Raw genomic sequence first — 18,101 nt, forward strand, 5'->3', positions numbered from 1 at the left:
CGTCTTTTTTATGTCATTCGAATCACGACTGGAGGGGCTTCTATATGACATCTCAGTCAACTTTTTCTGATGATTGTCCGTGGTATGTTTTTGTTATAGTTTTTGTGAGCTAAAACACACCTGGAAACAAGGTCCTACAATTTTCAGTGGTCGCACAAGAACACAGCCTATCGAATTTCATGTTCAACTTTCAAATAAAAATCCTTCTTTGTTGGCAGTTTTGCTATAATCACGATCTTTAGTTTTGGCAATTTTATAGAATATGTTCTCTGCTTTATTTTTGGCTAAGGTTTGTGATGTTTTAAGCGTCCGTGGCCGAGAGGGAGGGTCGTGGGACGTCAAATCTCGAAGTCGCGGGTTCCAATCTGACACTGCAAAAATTTTACCTATTCGAGACTTATTTTTTAATTCTCGTACTTCACTTTGTAGAGCTGTTTTTTTTGTCGTTAATTCGCTAGTATTTGTGAAGCAAATCTTTGCCTCTGTGCCCAAATTATTACGATGAAAAATCAGTGTGGCTGCATTTTGCTTATTACATCCCAAATTTTGTTTCAGTGACAAACTGCGCATTTAGAGACAAATTTGTGCTTTTGTGCATTTTAAAGCTCCTTTTTGTCGCTTTCGCGCTTGTCTGAGCGAAATTGCAGCTCCGACTTTGTGCCGAAAAGCAGAGTGAATTAGTACATGTTAGAGCAGGAAGTACCTGTGAGCAAGGATGTTACCCTCAATTAATTGAAACGCAATGAAGTGCATTTAATTATCGGCAATTATTGAGGGTAAGATGAAGTACATATCACTGAGAGAGAGAAGGGATCAATTAATTGCGAGTTGGAAATTAAATAGCCAGTTTTTTTTGCAAACGTATGTTGCCTTTTTGTCACTGAACCTCATGAAACGATTTTTTTTTGCAGTAACTCGGACATGTGGCACGAGAGATTACTGGCTGCGTACAGGTTCTAGAAATTTAGAAACTTGACTTAATTTTTTCTATCAGAACTTTACTTGCACTGTACAACTTAATTTCTCAGCCTAACTTCCGTTTTTCACAGAAAAAGGTTTTCAGATAAATGCAATGATGGAGAGTTCAGAAATTACCCTAGCCAACAATGTAGGGAAAGCTAAAAAGGGTACGGCACTTATTACGGGTGCGTCCCTGCCTCAGGGCATGATGTACCTCTGAGATATTTAGTGCCTGTGAGTTAATGAGCGTGTAAAAAATAGCGGCGAGCATGTAGGGTGGGAAATAGGGGTGAAATGGGTGAAGGGAAGGGGAGAAAATGACCAAAAATATTTAAGAACCTAATGTTTTATGGGGCTAGACGTATATAGAGTAATTAATCTCGCTATAAGTCGTGCTCATGACGTATTGGTTACCTTCGAAATTTCAGTTACGCTTCAACAACACATTTGCTGTCGTTGTATGTATTTATGCAGGCTTGAATTTATTTTTCCTTCATATAGTCTATTCGAAAAACAAATACTTAAAATAGCAAAATGAGAAAATTCGTCGATTTAGTTTCAAATCTGATCCAAAATATCATCGAATGGTTTCAAATTTGAAACAGTTCCAACAGTTAAGCATTTCCTAACAGTGCATGAGTTAACGAGAAAAAATGTTCTGGTTTGTAGCGGTACTGCAACAAAACCGTAAGTAAACCAAAAAAAGTCCTAACCAAGTGTTAGAATACAAGAGCACTGTTTCATCACGATTTCTGGAAGAGAAACCGATTTATGAATACAATTAAGTTGGCCTCTCATTTGAAGGAACAGCTGCTATTATACAATTCCATTCAAGCCGTAGAAATCTCGCCTAGTCTAGTATTTTGAAATTGCAGCCTCGATTTTGTGTGAAAGCTTGCTTTTGAATCCAATGTTTTTGGATCCAGGAACTCTTGAGAACGAGGCAAATTCAGATTTAGGTGTGTGATGCAGTTGATTTCTTTCACGTTTCTTAAGTCATGTATGTGATTCAGTTGCTTTTTATTGCCTTTTTATGTCAAAGTACAGTGACATAAGACTAATATATATATAATCTCCCGCTGAATAAGTTTTGGCAGCCGTCGCTCTTTTGTCGAACTTCTTCCTATGCCTTGCCTGCGCTTGCTGTGTTTCGTCAGCACAAGTCAATAACTTCTTGCTAACGCCCTATCACATCCCTCACGTAGACCTGCTGCGATGTCCCTTTGCCCTTATATTCGGCGTAAAAAAAATTTAGCGGCAGAGCCTTCTCAAGTCCTGTCAGCATCATTTGTGAACTAATATCTGAAAAGCGCTGCGTACTGTTATAAGCCCCATCACATGTGGCAAATATCTATCCCAGTCCGTCATGTATCGGGAGCAGTATGCCCTTAACATTGATACCATTGGTAGTTTTTTCTCTTTTCTAAGCCATTCGTCTCTGGCTGATAGATTGTTGAATGAGCTTGGGCCACTTGAGTACGTCTCATGTGTTCTTCAGTCAGCTCACTCTCAAAAAAAGTCCCATTGTCCGACTGGAACGTCATCGGACATCCATGTCTGGCAATCTAACTATTAATCAGATAAACGCAAGCTCCTCAGCTGAAGTTGTTATGCAGGGATCAGCTTCTGCGTACTTCGTAAAGTGATCGATCAGCACAGGAGCTGACTATAGACCTTGTCTGCCATGCAAATCTTTTGATACTCACTTCATTTTTATACGATGACTCTATCATGCTCCAGGCAACTCGAAGCACTTCAAAATCCTTTGATACACTTTATCTATACTCTGATGCCCCATTTGATGTTGTGACCTGAACAACGGTTCCGTTTGATAGAGTTGCTGAAAAACTATTGCGTTGTACTTGTGTACTTGTACAGAAGCTTGTCCTTCTCCCTCCCTTTGAAGGAGGCAACAGTCCTGTCTTTTTTTTTCAAATATATTTGCCCTTTCTTCTGCATGTAGTACTGTTTCAAGATTTAGTAGCCGTCTTCCTCTAGATCGCTTTTATCTGAGGCTCCATTCATTTTTGATCCAACTCTTCAAGCTGCTAGTCATACGATCATTTCTCTGCTCTCAGTAATTCCGAGAGTCTGTATCTTCCTTCAAATATGTTCTGATGACCCTCAATTGACAATTCAGCTCGTTTGGTTGGTGTGCGTCATTTTTTATCCCAAAACACCAGATCTTCGCCAGTGGCCTTGTTTCTTGTTCAAATGGCTCAAGGTCAATTCTGACTGATTCCCTCTGCTGTAGCAAGCTCATGGAACGTTTCTAAATTGTAATAGTCTTCAAGTCAGCTGCTGCGCTGTCTAAAACTTTTTTCACTCGAAGTCAGGTAGTGACCAGGTGAATCATCCATGGTGAACGTCTCCATAGCAGAGCCCGATATTTCGATCTGCTTATCCATCCAAACTCCCAGGACAGAACTCTGTCTACAAAATTTTTTCCAGGCGCTTTTTCATGCTTTTCGCTGTCCGACTACCCGGACGAATTTTCCTCTTTCGAGTCTTTGGATGCAGCCTCACTCTTTGGTTGGTCATGCGTCTCGCAGGTGACGGTCAATATCTGAGTTTCGATTCTCTCTTGTCCTCTTTTATTTGAAGCCTTTATCAACACATTCTGAGCAACAGAGGAGACTAGTTGCTGAAATAATGTCCTTTCGTACTCTTGATGCTGACGTTTTGAGCCGAAATTTTTTGCTGATTGTTACTGATGTTATAGCTACTGCCCACTCTGTATTATCTCTGATCTTTTCTTTTCCAACAATTTACCCAGCTTTTTGATCATTTCTGGGTTCAATTCCAACTTTTGTCCAGCAATGAGGGCTGTTTATGTTCAGATGAGTCAGCTCCTGCTGGACCAAGCTCAAACGTAGTAGCAGATTCCCGAATAGGACCTTTATCTCGCTGTCTTCTCTACTGGTTTTCTAGAGTGTCCCGATATAGGCTATCATGAGTTTGCCAGCCACTTTGTGAAAAAAAGTGCATATAGATGTCCTTGTCAAAGGTCGAGAATTACTCTTTTATCCCTGCCTGACTTGCTTTTTTCTGTGTACAATCTCTGACAAGATTCAGCCTTTTTGCTGAAGCTGTCCATGTTCTGGTGCTTATCAAGCATTCTATGTTTGATTATCATAACTACCCAGTCGGACAATCCAACGACCGATGCAACTTTTTGGTCTATTGAACACGTCTTTACTCAGGAGAATCTCGGTTTTCTGTTCGCTATCTAAAGGGAGCGCTCCTGAAAAAGGCAGGGTACTTCTCAACAAACGTGACTACCGCAAACATTTCTTTTAGCGCATCATATTTCATCTCCGTATTACTCAATATGTTAAATTCTCCGAGACGGAGAACAGTTCTTCCATTTTTGTTCTTGATGCAGTATTTCGGAGATGGCAACTACTGGCGCCCTTTTTTGTATGCATGATCAGTTCCGGCGCTTCGCACAGCTCTTGTCTTTTGTTCCTAAAGGCTGCTTGGTCCGTGTCATTCCACTCGAACTTCTTCCTTTTGTTGCGCAGCAGCTGCTGTATCTGATAGACTTTTTCTGCGTACACCCTTACGAATTTGCTCTCGTAATTCTCAAAACCCAAGAAGCTCAATAATTGTGTATCTGTCCTGGGGATTTTTCATGTTAGTACAGCTTTCACCGCATCGGGATCGGGCCTCACGTAATGCTTATCTACCATCCTGCCAAGGTACTTGATTGAACCCTCGGGGATTTCGCACTTCCAGAGTCTGCAGTTTTCGCCAGCTCTTTTCATACAATCAGTTGGTTGTTGCTATCACCACGTCATCTGCCTTGCACATCACTAGGTTCCCGCACATCTTTGTCACGCTAGTTAAAGCTTGAGCCATGAGATTCTGAAAGGTTAATGTGGTGTTGCACAAGCCAAATGACATCCTCTTCCCTTGGCACGGGCCCAGTTCACATGCAAAAGCCGTTCCTCCCTGCCCTGTTTTCGCAAAGAGACTTACCAAAAGGTAGAACCAAGGTTCAAGCTGGCGCAGATCTTGGCATCTTCAAGTTTCGACAGGCTGTCATCTATGCGTGGTTTCTTATACGCATCTTAACAATTACCGCGTTGAGGTAGCAAAAGTTGCAACAGAATCTTAGTTGCCCTTCTTTCTATTTGGCAATGACAACTCCACATGTCCACAGTGATTTCGAGGGCTCTATATTGTCGTATTTGAGCAGCAGTTCTACTTCTGCTCGACATAACCTCTGATTTGTAGAGCGTCATGTTTTTCGCACCCTCTCTGTGATGAAATGTCCCTTTTTCCAATACTAGCTCATGCTCGACAAAGTTACAAAAACCTATGTCCGTTTTATACCAAAAAAAACGTCTGCATTTCAATTTGAGACCGCCCTAATCATCTCAAATTTTATATCCCCCATTTTTCGAATCTTCTGATCTTATTTTTCTGATATTTTCAGTTGTCGCGAGAAACTTGAGCATGACATGCTCAATTTGAATTTTTGAAAAATTTTATTTCACTTCAAAATCAAGACCAAACGTTTTCTCAAGGTCAAACTTCCAAATATGACCGACACAATTGGAACTTATTTGCCTAATTTCCTGTCTTTAGGGAAGATTCATGTCCTGTAGTTATTCACGTTTGAAAAATTAATTGGACCGATTTCGATAGCGACTTCGCGTGATTTTGTATCATTCGCCCAGAAATTACACTGTGACGGAGCGTAGAAAATGTCACTATTGACAACTGGCTGATTTCAATTACCTTATCTTTTCTCGTTTTTACCGTCTCGACCTTTTCAATTGATTTTCTGGAGTGATTAAGGGGTAACAATCATGTTATCGTGCTTAGGCCATCAATGAAACCGCTTTAAATCAGCTTTCAAATATATGAAAATATAATCTCATAGCTGGTTCTGGGATTCCCAGACAAGGTGATTGTTGCAAAAAAATCAAGTTCAGAATCTATGATTAAAAAAAATTTTAGTGACAGTTTTATATTAGATCTATTAGAGATGGTTTGACTCTTTCCTCGCCACCAACTACTCATGCTACCAAATACCAAATCGATTGAATTAAATTGAATGGGTTCAGGGCATTACAGCAGCTAAAAGGTGGTAATGTTTGTTAAAATATTCTTTGGGCACCGGGCTCTGATTCCAACTTCTGCCCGAAAAACGTCTTTATCTCCTAATTTCTGCTGCTCGGGAGGAATCGAAGCAGTCACGAATACCCCACTGGATCTTCCGGTTCCGCTTTCTGCCACAAGTAAACTCCATTTCGAGTGTACGTGTCATGCTAGGAGGCTTTGTTTCGATTTTTTTAATATTTCTCTTTGTCTACAAATTTTCGTCTCGTATTTGGCTGTTGTGTGTCTGTCACTTTGTTTTGTCAAAATGTCCGTTTTAGCTCTCAGAAATATTCAAATCCTAATCATAAATTTACATTTATGGAATATGTTGAGCCTCTTTTTCACCCTAAATTCGTAAATATGGCGCTTATCGTCCTTTTCACCGTGCACTGGAAGGTTCGGCTGTGCCATCCGGGGTAATGGCACATTTTTGTAAAAAAGATTTCCCAATTTATTTGGCTCTGTTGCTTTATTGACATGAAGTTCATCCATAGTTTTTTTTCAAGGTTATCTTTATTCAGCTCGATGCAGTTAATTTTGGCCTTTTCACAATGAGATCCTTCTGTAATGTGTTCTGTTTTTGTGAACACGCTACAGAAGAATTGATTATAAGCATTGCATTTCTCGGTATCGGTTCTTTGTAATTTTCCTTCGAGATTCATTATTGATGGCAGCCTTGGTGCTCTTCTAATGCTTCGTGGATACTTCCGTGTTGTGCTAAATTTAGGTGGTGCAAAAACTTCAAGCTCGTAGCTTTGTAGATCCTTATTAGCAGATTTTTTTTAGTTCTTTGTAACATTCGCCCGGAAGATACATATCGACGGATAACAAAACTAAGTCTTAAGACGACTGGCTAGCGTGTAAACAGAGCTTTGCATGTTTTTCACCGTCTCTACCAAGCCAGTACTTTTCGGTGGTCTTTTCTAACATCGGGTCGACAAAAACGTTACTGTTCTCCGGCTTCGACCAGAACGCTCAAATTAACTGAATTACATGCAAAAATAGTGAGCTCATGGCTGGGTCTCAGTATCCCCAGGATATTCCTTCATTAATCTGCACATTGAGGATATGACTTAAGATAAAACATTTTTTCATTGTTATTAGCAGATTTTTTTTAGTTCTTTGTAACATTCGCCCGGAAGATACATATCGAGGGATAACAAAACTAAGTCTTAAGACAACTGGCTAGCGTCTAAACAGAGCTTTTTAATTTTAAGACGACTGGCTAGCGTCTTAAAACGACTGGCTAGCTTTTTAAGACGACTGGCTAGCTTTTTAAGACGCTTTTTAATTTTAAGACGACTGGCTAGCTTTTTAAGACGACTGGCTAGCGTCTAAACAGGCTCGTCAGCAGTTAATTTGAGCGTTCTCCGGCTTCGACCAGAACGCTCAAATTAACTGAATTACATGCAAAAATAGTGAGCTCATGGCTGGGTCTCAGTATCCCCAGACCACGAGGTCACTCCTAAAAACAGGGCTACTACTTATTATATTACTATTGTTTTTGTTCAGTAGATAAAAATCATCATCTCCATCGAAGATGGATCAACCCTTCCCCCCCCCCCCCAACTCTTAGCACCTCATCCTTGTCAAAACTAATCCAAATATCAATTAAATTCAAGTCAGGACATGACAGGATGCTAAAAGTTCATATGAGTCAATAAAAGTTTTCCGTCCCGAGACCCTTCCGGATTCTTGAATCCGGTGAATCAAGCTCCTTAAGTTCGATTTCACGACAACACGGAAGGCTGGTTTCTTACCCTTCACCGTTGTTCGCAACGACCTTGCAACTATTGTAGCAGCACAATAGTTGCAACTCGGAACGTTCTCTGCAATCTGCTGCTGTTTTTCTTCAATTCCGACTTCTTCAATTTCGATAAAAATGTTCTCGTCAGCGCAACTAATGTTGTTGTGTTTTCTCACTCATTTTTTGTTAAAATGGCCGTTTCAGCATTTCTCAGAAATGTGACGTCATCATTCGAATTTTTGAAATTTTAAAATACTAGATTATTCCAGCCCTCACCGTTTGGCTAAACGTTCCAATAACGCCCTTAGTTCTTAAAAACCACCAATCCGGAAGGCTTACTGCTAAAATTCCGAATTTTGCAGAGATTGCATTTTTCACATTCTGGTCGAATGTCACATACTCCCCGGACAGTCCGGTCAATGTCCTCATTGAATCGCGCAATGTTCTAAATGGTTACAGTGTCATCGAACAGAATTTACAAAATGCACGAAATTACTTTTATCTACGTCACATCGACTCACTGCAGAATATAAATGGCATCATACTACATCACTGTAGCCTTCAAATTCCTTCATTAATCTGCACATTGAGGATATGACTTAAGATAAAACATTTTTTCTGACTTCCAGTGTCAATGTCCCGATTAGAACTTTTTCTCCTAGATTTAAAAGGTGTTGGCTTGCAGGACAGTCCTGCCAACCAACAAGCTAAAATTATCCTACTATGCTCCTTCCCTTCGGAAATCTTGCTTGTTTATTGTCCTGAATATTAAAACTAAGAAACTTTGTGGTTAGAAAGAACAATGAAACAATCTCTTTCTTCGAGAGATTACTCAAGCCTTCCACATCACCACAAAGTGATCAGTCTTCCTAAGTGATTAAAAACAATCATGCAGGCTGGAATATTTAAATATACTCTTCCCTCAAGCCTTTCTAAATAAATAATAAGTGAGTGTCTCTAAAGCCACTTCAACTAAAATCAAAATGCAAATTTATAAATGCAACAATTTCAAAACTCAACTAAATGTTTCAGTTTTCAATTACAACTTGGTTGCTTGGCTTCTCACTTGAGTTTTTCACACACATAAAACAATTCTGAGTTTTGACTTTTCTTCATCATTCCTTTGTTCTCTTCTTTTTTCGTCGTTTAGAAGTTCTAAAACTTCTAAATTCTCTTAATTTTCTTTCTTGTTGCCTCTTGTTTTCTCGACCATTCATCAATGTTCCATTTCTTCCTTCTGTGATACTGACTCCGCACTTTCGGTTTCCGTGTCCTGTAGCACATCATTGGCTATCCTGACGCTGTTGGAAGCCGTCCTCCAACACTTCTGCTCTTCTACCCTCTGTTTACAGCAAGGTAGGGGATCCACGTTGGATTCTCTGTTTCTGCAGAAACTATTGTGGAGACACAACGTCACGTTTCTCTCCAAATCTTCTTTCAGCATCTCTGCCTTCTCATTTCCACTACGCTCACTCGTCCTGGAAATCCTTTTCACGGCGGTGGTCACTGCATTCCGATGAGTCACGAGAGCTCGCTTGAAAGCTCCTGCCCCAATGTCCAGCTGATATTCACTGTACACCCTGCCGTGCTTCGACATATGCTTTTTCGCATACTCGTACAACCATGCAGTCATGTTGGCTCTGAACCATGGCATCAATCGTTTTCTCGCCCATATCTTCTTCACTTCCATCGGAATGTTTAGAACTTTGCACATTGTCTCAAAAAGATCTCAATCTTTTAGACAATCTAATTTCCGCAATTGTTCTCTCGTCGGCGCCTTCTGTCTATTATTTTCTCTCACATGAGCTTCCAGCCATCGTATCGCCATCATAACTCCCACTATCACTATTGTTATGGGCTGTGATGAATCTGGTAAACCCATGGAGAGCAGCTCTCCAGAGTCCCAGATCAACATCAGATTACTACGCTTGGGATACCACCAGGTCTGCAGCAAGCAGTGGCAAGGAAACTCGTCATGTGTCAACATGATGCTCCTCCAATTACGTTTTCCCGAAGCTTCCAGCAATGGTTCCACTTTCATCATCACTCGGTGGATTTCATCATTCTCATCTACTGCATTATAATCTGAGACAGTTGATCCTCTCTGTTTCTGTTTTTCGAAGTCACTGAAGTTCCCGCTCACACATCCCATGAACTTCTTTCCTAGTATTGACTCCAACTCTTCTTTGGTTCTCTCTGGAATTGCTGAGAACATCTTACATAGTAACTCGTAAGACTTTTCAGACATTCTCGCCAATCTCACACACTTCGGCACTGAGAAGGCTTGATCCACAATCGTTCTTGTACTCTTCACGTCCACAGCTACGAAATGTACAGGGTACCTGCTCTTGCACATTGGAGCCAACGTTGAACCCACCAAATATCGTGCTCCTGATGGTCTACAATAAGTTTCGCTGTGTCTGATGTTCATCTCTGTTTCGATTGCTTCCCTCCATTTTCCTAGATATTTCTGCTCAGTCTGCAGAACTCCTGGAAATATTTCTACGCTGATGGCTGTGACCATCTCATGTTTCTGTTCCAGATTCAATAGTGACTCTAAAGAACCAAACATGCTGTAGAATCCTAGTGCTGTCACTAGATTCACATCGGTTCCTCCATGGCAATCTGCTATCAGTTCCGTTTCCGTTCTTGCTTTCATCAGTACATTTCCAAACAATACTGTCAACTGCTTGTGTTGTTTCTCCAGGGTTTGCACACAGTCTAGACTTCCACAAACGTGACCCTCTAGTCCACAGACTTCCGCCAGACAGCTACCAGGTTTGACCCAGTCTTCTGGTCCCCAGCCAGGCAACTCCACTTTATCTTCTCCGTTGCTCTTAGAGGCTGTTATCATCACATTATATATGATGTTGAGGTCACGCAGGTTACAGTCTGCATTCAGTTCCCTCTGTATGTCTTGTGTCGCCCGTAATATTGAGTCAGCGTTGGGACTAGGACACCATGATGGTCTCATCAATTCCCACACTGCCATCAAGCTCGTTCTCAGTAATTCATCTGAGAATCCCAACCCAAACTCCACTCTCTTGTCGGATTTTGGTACTGAAGGTGCAGTCACCTCTTCTTCCAAGACCAGTCCCAATTTGGCCTGTGAATTGTTGACGCTTTTAATCGTTACAATTCTGGACGTCCAGAATCTTAGTAACACCGCCTGCTCATAATCAAAGAAGCAATCACTTATGTCTTCACTCAGGAAAGGATTGTACGCTATCCCTAAGATCCCGGATACGTAGCTATATGACTTCTTCTTGATCGGTCCACAGTATTCACTGGATTTCGGCAATGCTCCCATAGATTCTTTTGTGAGTCTCAGCTCCTTGTTTGAGAATCTTCTGATCTCATCTATCTTTCTCATCGGTTCCAATTCTTCAGGTTCTTTCATGTTCACCCTCATCGGTTTACTTTGCTGCATGTCCAGTAGTGCTAGCAAGAACATGGCTTTCGTTCGCTCATCGCCTTCCCTCAACATTTTAACACAAGTGCTTAATGCAGGTACTGAAATCTGTTCTATCAGGAATCGAATGAAACAGAGAGCGTCTCTCCGCTTTGCACACGCTACTGCTGCTCCCTCCTGGACTATCAGATCCCTCAGATTCGTCATAAGGAAAACTTTTTCCTCCTTTGATCTCTTCCTTTCTTCTGAATCATATTCTTCGCGAGTCAGTCCCATCATGCACCAGGCGAACCTGAGTTGTAACTCTGTCCTTACGTAAGGCACTGCCACGAGAGCATGTATTCTTGGCGTAGTCCTCATTTCTTCTTCGAAATACCTCAATACTACTGCTTTCCATGGAAGGCTCACTAACTGCTCGATCGTCTCCGCCTGTACGTCAGACGACGCCAAAGTTCCATACGCCTTCTGCTTGGTCCATCAATTCATCCAGGTTGAAATTGTCCATACTGTTCTTTCCAAGTTTGATTTGATTTCGATTTCAAGTTTTGACTCAAATGAGCAATTAAATGATCAATCAGGATCTAGAAAAGGAATCACGACTGTCACACCTGTCAGTTTCACCTTAACATATATCGTTAAAATTTGCTTAAAACAGTTCAGATAAAAAGATATTTATCCTAAAATTTATTAAAATCAATTGGTTTCTAAAATTTTGGAATTCGACCTAAGATTGGACAGTCCAAACTTTGGATCTAATCCCAAGATCGTCATTTAGTTGTTCATGGTCACTAACGCTTACTTACCCATGATCTTAATAACCTAACACATAACATAATATAACATAACACCTATTACATGCAACTTGGTCTTTGGCCTAACACTCTTTCGCACATCACTCAGCCTATACTTAAGTAATATTTCTTGTGTAGATATACTTGTATGTTTGTATCAGAGAATATCAGGTGTACAAGCGCGTACAATTCCCGAGGATGTCAGAAGTCCGTCTAGCCGCAGGTTCTGTATTCCATCCGTAAGCAGTATCACCGGTCCTTTCACGAAACTCCCCGCTCCGAATGTCACGAACAAGGCTATTAATTCCACTATCGATACTCTCACTACTGCTTGGAGAATTCTTTTATCAAATAGTGCGAGACTTTTGGGTAAACTTTTGCCAAGAAGGACGCGGTCCATCCGGCTCCCAACCCTTCTAGCATGCTGTCTGTCCTTTCAAATCCCTCCTGCCCCTTTACTTCCTGGGTCCAGAAGGTTTCCAGAGTAATCTGACACATTCTGTTCACAAACTCAGCGGTCTTTTCTCCGGCATTTTCCGCCAGGTTCACCTCCTTCAACAAGTAGGCAAGTATCTTCGTGATCATTACGGGGCCTTGCTGAAAAGCATCTGCACCCAATGCCGCTACTCTAGGATTCAGGTGTAGCCACTGGTTGGCTTCCGGCTTGGTTCTCAGAACCATCGCCTCCAGATGAGCTCTCGTCTCTAGTGAGTTTTTTCTTCTCGTGTCTTCACTCGCCACTTCCCTTGCTCGGAACCATAAGTCGTTGGACATTGCCGTGATCACTCGATGGTCGTCGTCTATTCCCGGTTTCAGTTTGAGTTGCCGACTGAAGTTGGACAGTTCCAACCCCAGCACTTCGTCCAACACTAACATGTGTAGCGCGTGGTCCTTGAATCCTCTCATCGCGTTTGAGATATCTGACCATACTGCAGGCAGTTCAGCCTTAAGTGGCCTCAGGTTCTCCATTTCTATCATGCGATTCGGGGCTGATATGATCACATCATATTTTCCTTCCGAAAGTAAGGCTACCATTGCATACACAAATTTCAGTCCATCCGGGAGATGTGCATATCCCGGAGACAACGCAAATACTACTCTCAACGCCACTTTATTGAATGACCCTTCCTTCGTCGCATCCACCACTTCACCCATCGACTCCAGGATGTCTTTTATAGCTGGCCATACTGCGTTTTCTGCTGTTGCAGGATCTCTGAGCCTGCTCAGAAAACCTCTACTGTGTAGATGGTCATTGATGCCAGCAAACACAATCGTTATCGGGTTCATTTCTGTCTGCCTTTGTACCCCTATAGCCAATGACACTGATTGCAATAGGTCTAGGTCAACTGCGGCCAGCATTATGACGTCCGGCCAAAACAAAGACTTGGAGGTGTACACGAACTCTGAATTCGCTACTACCATGATTTTGGCCTTCCTCATCTCTGCTTTGTCATAGGCGGCGAAGATGGTCTCATCTTTCTTTATCGCTGTCAATCCGCCATATCTCTGGGCATCACCATCTTGGTTCACTAGTTTTGGGTACACTCTCTCCTTCACATGACCAGGTGGTGTCGTCAGTTGCCTAAATATCTTCACGTGTTGTCCAATCGGCGCTCGCGCCGTCAGGAATCTTCCTGGTCTTTCTTCACGATTCCTCTCATCATGGTTCAATCTCACATCTTGCAACGGTCTTGCATTCACAGGTCCCATTGTGTTGTTGGAGGGCAGTCCCTCCAAATCGGCAAATCTCAAGGCCGTCTTGGAGCTGAAATTTATGCTAGCGGCTATCAACCAGTCTACGCCGGTTATTGAGTATAATCTGCTGACAGATAGCGTCGCTCCATTCAGCATCCTCCTTGCATCTTCAATGAAGCTTACTCTCTGTAGGTCCAGCTTCATCAGTTCGTCTTTGTATATATGCCAGGGAGACGGTATGGATCGAGACCACAACAACGAACCTCTGCTCGGTCTCTCCTCTCGGCTGGTACTCGTCGTCTCCGATCTAGTGTCCGATCTAGATGTGCCTGCTACTTCTTCGATTGGTTGGTTGACAGGTCCTATCCTTCTCCTAGGATGAATTGTCCTCCTCATCGGTGCTTCTCCCAACCGATCCTGCACGTCTGTTCTTCGACCTGGTTCACTGGAGCTTTGTTGCCGGTAATTTGTGACGGCTGGGACCGTACCCAAGCGTGTCTCCAGGCTAGGAGGCACAAAGGTGGTAATCACCGCATCACTCACCGTTCCCTCTTCCTTCAGCACTCCTGTGTCAAAGAGTTCTGCCTCCAGCTCCTCCAACCGTTCTTGGAAGACTCGATTCAACCAAGCTTGTCCTTCGATACTGTCGAAGTGGATGCCATCCGTGGTCAGTCTGGCCTGATCCATGGCTCTCAACTCATGCTCAATGTCCATGAGGATCATCCTGCCGGCATTTCGATTTGCTAGGTTCCTCAAGATGTTGTTCCATCTCATGACTCCCTCGTTGTGCCTCCTTCCTGATGCTGTCAGGCTTCTCGTATTCATTGGCACAGTGCAAACGGTCAGTACCGCGCAACTGAACTTTTGCCAGAGGGTAGTGAACAAACACACCATCATTGACTCCCACAGTGCTTCCTGCTCGTCTGATCCTCTGGAGATATCATTCGTCCCAACTAAGATCATCACATTGGGAATCTTCCCTGGATTCATCAGTTCCACCATCCGATATAATTGGGCAATCGTCGCGCCTCCAAAGGCCATCACCGTGGTGACCCACGAGGTCCTCAAATTCGATAGCACTCTGACTAAACTGTCTCCCAATATCAGGTGAGATGTCCCGAGTGGTGGTTGCTGCAGGTTCACAGCCGGGCTCCAGGTAGCTCGATTGAAGCAGGCCCTCGGATCTGTCTCCGGAACTCCCGTGAAGTTATACTTCAATTGATTATTCTTCTGCACGTCTATTACACGAGACACTTTCTTCGCTGGCATCTTTCGTACTTTCCTTTCTGGGATTCTCGAGCTCCCCATGAGTGGTGTCACGTTACTTATCCCTTGTCTGATCACGGTCTGGGAGAGTTGTACTCTGCCCGTATCGTCAATCGTTCCATAGGGTGCAGTCACCCCGGAACCTGGCGCATTCTTGTTAGCGACCAGTCGTCCAGCTGTCTCTATCAGTTTCCTCAATGTCTGTTCTACGACGGGGTCACCCAAGGTGTCACTAGGATCCGGGATCGTTACTCGGTTCGTCTCTGCTGGAAGCCGTGTCTCCGTTGTTTGACTCATTTCTCGAGGTGTCAAGAGCTCCATCGGGGACTGTCCACGAGGAAAATCCCTTGCAGGTATCACTTTCTCCATGGCCGTTGTCAACGCCACCTGTTCCGATCGCTCTTTGTATTCCTGCCTTAAGCGTTCGATCTCTTGACCCTGCTTTTTGTTGCAGTCTTCAAACAACTTTCTCCACATGTCCCGGTCTTCCTCCATCGCCAGCATGGTCTTCGTCATATCGTCTAACTCCTTCTTCGTACTTCTCAGTTGATCGTTCATCTCGTCCAGATCTTGTATGGTTTGGTTCGTCTGAACCTTCTGCGTTACTTTCGCCCTTTTTGGTGGCACAGCTGCTCTCAGTGGTGAACCAGACGAGGTCGCCTCGCTGTTCATCTCCCGATGCATTCTCGTCAGCCCAGGTTTAGGCTTAGAGGGCATTGGCATCTCACCTGGTTGGTAAGTCCTAGAACTTCCCAACCCAGGCTCATTCGCCAAGTCACTCCCTGAGAGAGCCCCGTTTCTCCACCTCATCACTCTCATGTTCGGGCGGTCTAGTACTCCTCTTTCTCCATATGCTGCCATCAACAGGACTTCCGTGGGGCGGTCCCCACGGTTGTCGTGCCCCAAGATGTTGATCAGGGCGGTCAGCAACATGACCACCTCTGGGTCCTCCAGAGCGAAGTCTCGTTCGATCAGCCGACGATAGATCGCATCTACCATCGGTCCTACATATGCCTACATAACTTGGTCTTTGGCCTAACACTCTTTCGCACATCACTCAGCCTATACTTAAGTAATATTTCTTGTGTAGATATACTTGTATGTTTGTATCAGAGAATATCACGTGTACAAGCGCGTACAATTCCCGAGGATGCAGTCTTCCTCTGTTTGGATCGTACACTGGAAGCGAGAGCTCCTTCACGTCCATTTCCACAAGGAAGTCCCTCAGCCTCGTCAAAGACAAGACTAGGTTTTCTGGGTCCACGTGCTGCTTCTCTGTCGCCCTCGTTACCAAGAAGCATAAGTACTTTCCCGGTATCTGCGACACCCCTCCGGCGGTGTCGCAGATACCGGGAAAGTACTTATGCTTCTTGGTAACGAGGGCGACAGAGAAGCTGCTACGCCCCCTATCCCTGGTCTTTGCTTCCAAAGGAATTCCACGTTTTTGTATTCTCTCTTAAAGTCTGCCGCTAACGCTGTCCTAAAACTCATGTCTGCGGTGATTGTTATCGCACATGTTCTGTTTGTGAGTATGAAATCACTGTCTGTTAGTATTATGTTACTTGAATATTCATTTGGTAAGTTAAAATATGACTCAACCACCCTGCCTATGTCAGGTTTCTTAGGTTCTTCGCCTGTTTCTGCTTCTAACTCTCCTGTTTCTCTTGCTATTCTCAATTTTTTTATTATCAGGTTTTCAGTGTGGGTAAGTCCTACCCCCACTCCCCGGACAAAAATATCCATCGGCGTCCCCGTCGATCGCATACCGGATATCAAGTCAAGGTTAGAAGCTGGAATGAGAAGTTGTCCTTCCTGGGCAGCCCAGGAAGGATCATCTCGTTCGGTCTTAATGTATTTCGCGCTTTCACGATCTACGTCTTGAATCGTAACGCTGGACTTTTTAGGGTCTGATGTCATTTCGTTCAGCCACTCTAAGACACGCTGATTCGTCAGGTCCTGTTCATTTGACTGCTGTTGCTCAATGTCGAATTCTACCTCGGGTTTCGACCAGTCGTCAACCCACTCATCGTTGTGATCATTGACTATGTCAATGTCTTGTGACACGGTTATTTCCTCTAAACCCACTACTTCCTCCACTATTTTCTTTAGATCTATCCTATCCACTACAAAGTCGTCACCGTAAGGATTGTATTTCTTTCTTGGTCTCGTCCCGTCCTTCTGACGAGTCTGCATCGTGAACGGAAGGTCCGGTTCGAAGTTCTTGGGAACCTCTGTCTGTTCGGGATCCTGCCAATCTTCCTCTGCGTAGGGTAAGGTTTCATCGTCCGCTTCGATCTGTTCGTTTGGATCCATGTCCAATGGTGTATCCGTACCTTCCTCTACGACTTCGTTTCCATCGTTCTTCTCCCTGGTGCCTTTTTCATTGACCTCACAAGCAGGATCCATCATTAGATAATCCCCTTCTTCCATGTCTGCAGGTATACACCAGTCTTCTGTCGATGGATTGTGTGGCTTGATGTTCTCGTAGTGGGCGGCTCGGCCAGTACTCAGTCTATAAAAGCGTCCCTCTTGGTGCACCTCTGTAATCATGAAGGGTCCCCTCCATTTCTTTAGAAGCTTCTTTGTCCCTTTCGGTGGTATAACGTTCTGAAATACCCATACGTAGTCTCCCACCGAGTGAGCCTTTGCACCAGCTGCTTTCTTGTCGAATCTTTTCATCTGCCTTGCCTGTGCCTGCTGAGTGTTTCGTCTACACAGATCGTTCAACTCCTGTTGACGTCTGATCATATCCCTTACGTAAACCTGTGGAGATGTTTTCTTTCCCTCATACTCTGGGTAGAAGAATGTCAAGGGTAAAGACTTCTCGTGTCCCGTCAGCATCATGTGTGGACTGACCCCAGTGGTGGAGTGTTGCGTGCTATTATAAGCTCCCATCACCTGTGGAAGGTATCTGTCCCAATCGGTCATGTACCTGGAACAATATACCCTCAGCATCGACACTAACGTCCTATTCTGTCTTTCCACTAGGCCATTCGTTTGAGGGTGGTATGTCGTGGAGTGAGCCTGAGCGACCTGTGAGCGTCTCATAAGCTCTTTCGTAAGCTCGCCTACGAAAGCCGTTCCATTATCCGATTGAAACGTCATCGGACAACCATGT

The sequence above is a fragment of the Symsagittifera roscoffensis genome, chromosome 9 (genome assembly GCF_963678635.1).
Source record: "Symsagittifera roscoffensis chromosome 9, txSymRosc1.1, whole genome shotgun sequence".
Lineage (NCBI taxonomy): Eukaryota > Metazoa > Xenacoelomorpha > Acoela > Convolutidae > Symsagittifera > Symsagittifera roscoffensis.